This window comes from Lynx canadensis, chromosome C2 (assembly GCF_007474595.2).
Source record: "Lynx canadensis isolate LIC74 chromosome C2, mLynCan4.pri.v2, whole genome shotgun sequence".
In the NCBI taxonomy this organism is placed as follows: domain Eukaryota; kingdom Metazoa; phylum Chordata; class Mammalia; order Carnivora; family Felidae; genus Lynx; species Lynx canadensis.
The window spans coordinates 115,648,337-115,651,138 of NC_044311.2; the positions used below are offsets into that span (position 1 = coordinate 115,648,337).

A 2,802-nucleotide genomic window follows, 5' to 3' on the forward strand; every position below is an offset into this window, starting at 1 on the left:
CCAATATCTAAGTAATAATATATAGGCAATATAGTAGATCTAAGTACCAATTTATAGAGGAAAGGTATGAAATGCGTACTTATAGGAAATATTTATGAAAATGTATAAAAGATATATCAAATACAGAGATACAAAAATGAGTTCAAGTATAGCATGAGGATGCAATAAAAAAATTCAGATTGTGAAAACTCTATGGAAAATATGACTCAACTTCTTCACAAAATGTTCAAGGAGAACAAATGTTATCAAGGAGGAATCTGTAGAATATATGTGTGTGTGTGTGTGTGTGTGTATATATATATATATATACACATACATATATATACACACACACACACATATATATATGTATTTCATAGATATAATAGCCAATTGCCATGTTTAAAACGTATGAGATCCTGGTTCAAACAAACAATTCTTAACCATAAATAAATAAGTAAATAAACATACATAGCAAATAAGAAGCACATATGTACATGTTTATGAAACAATTGAGTAAATTTGAGCACTGACTAGACATTTGATGATATTAAGCTAAACTATAGGTGAGAAATGTTGGAATATTTGAGATTTTATGTCAAATATTCAATTTGTGTTGCACTGCTTTAAAAACCTCAGCTTTTTAACAGCAATAATGGTATGGCAGCTCATTTTTTTAAATAGCGTCTTTATATGTTAAATCTATGTTCTAAAATATTGCTGATAAAATGAGATGACTTAATAATTGTTGAAATTGTATGATGCCCTCATGTAGATTCATAATATTCTCTGTATTTTACAAACATATAAACTTTCTCAAAATTGTAAGTTTAAAAAATTAATGAATAAAGTGTAAGTCCCTGGGAGCCCTTTTAATATTTTATAAACACATTCTTTGCTACAGCTAACTACCACAGCATAATAATTGATTCTGATTATAATAGAATCTGACTTCTGTATAAATTGATTGGTAAAAATAATTCAATGCATTCACAGGCTATTTTATACAGTCAGACACACGCATATACACAAACGTGGTGTAGAGAAAACATATGCTATGTAACTTCAATTTTAGCTTATAAATTAATAAAGGTTTTAGAAAAATTATAAATGTAAGTGTGCAACAATCTTATAATACACAGACTTCCCTGTGTCAATATATATCAAGCTGTTACTAGAATACAGTATTATTATTTATTATTAGAAATTATCTTTTCCTAATATTTATTCTTTTCCTCTACCAGTCTGACTCATGCCTTTTCATTTCCCTTTTGACATCTCTTTTCACATGGTTCTTAAACATTGATGTTCTCCAGCATTGTAGACTCAGGTCTTTCTTCTTTTTTTTATAGTTTTGTCCCCCACATCCAATATCTCCTGATTTTCCATATATTTAACAATTACTAATAAACTGATGAATCCCAAATTCATAAAACAGTACAAATGCTATTCTTTATTTTTAAACTCCACTAAACAGCATTTCTCCTTAAGATCCTTGGAAACTACTAACCTTTTTGAAATATCTTGTCACCTTACTCATGGAGAAATCCAGGATAAATAATTTCCAAAAAACAATAGTATCTCTACTAGTCCTGAAATAAAACCTGTTACCTAAAACAATCGTTTAGTTAAAGTGCTGGGAGCAAGGAGAGACTAATTAGCAATATTCATTAAAAATCATACTGTGCTCAACTTATTTTAGTAGGCATTACATGATAAACTATCTTTTTGCTATTCACTCATTCATTCATTCATTCTGATGTCTGATCTTATTCATTTGTTCCTCTTACAACACTCTCTTCTCTCACTGGACTCAGACTTTGCAGTAGAAGCTCTCGGCGAAGACAGCCTCTGTCTCTTGGCAATCTGTTCCTGGTGTTTTTCTTTGGCCTCCTTCATTCTCCTGGCCAAAAGCTTAGCATATTCTGAGCCTCTTCCTTGTTTTTCTTCTGGTGCCGCTTCTTCAAAGCAATGTGCCAACGTTTGTGGTGGAGGACACATGGAGTAACAAGATGCTGAATCTTGGATGCTTTGGGTTGAGGTTTCTTACCTTCTTGGTTTAGGGGCTTTCTCACACACACTGACAGACGTTACCTTCCTTCAAGAGACTGAAAACTTGCAGATTCTGCTAGCTCTTTTGGGCCCCAGACGACAAGGCACAGTAGTATCAGTGAGTCCAGGAATATCCTTCTCCCCTTTATTCACAATGACCCAGTTGACAACAGAGATTGGCATCCACAATGCAACCCCGAATGGATTTGTGATTTCTTTCTCCAGTCCTCATTGGTCGGTAGCAGGAATGCCCCTTACGCAGCAGTAGGCGGACAAGGCCAGTGTCAAGACCCCCTGCTTCATGGGGGAGCCTCGTTTGTTATTGCCACCAGTGATTCAGACCACATAACCCTTCCATTATTCCCCTAAAGCATCAGCAGAAACTTCTGTGACCATTTGCTTCTCATAAAACATATGAAGGTAGTGTTCATCGTCTACTTCAATGAGTTTCTGGCAGCCAGGAGCTGGGAAAGAGATGTTCAGCTTCATCCTGAAGCAGCCCACTACCTCTGAGGTGCCAAGAAAAAGAGCTCTCTTTGCTCTTTATAATGGCATCAAAATGGCAGTCTCAGAAAAATCTTGCAGTAAAGAGAATAGGTTAGTATTACTTACCTCAGTGCTTTCCAATTTGAACCTCATAATATTTTCCAATAATGCAACACATTTTAAAGTCTAAGAAATTAGGATTTTGTGTTATACACTCTAGGAAACCTTTGTGAGGACTTAAACCCTCCTTTGGAAAGACCTCCACAAAGTGGTAAGTCTGTGCCA

The 2,802-nt window shown here is 34.6% G+C and overlaps 1 pseudogene; it reads right to left on the reverse strand.

Annotated features, from left to right (window-relative positions):
• Positions 1-1,736: 1,736 nt before the first annotated feature.
• LOC115523725 lies at positions 1,737-2,559 on the reverse strand (annotated as a pseudogene).
• Positions 2,560-2,802: the final 243 nt, after the last annotated feature.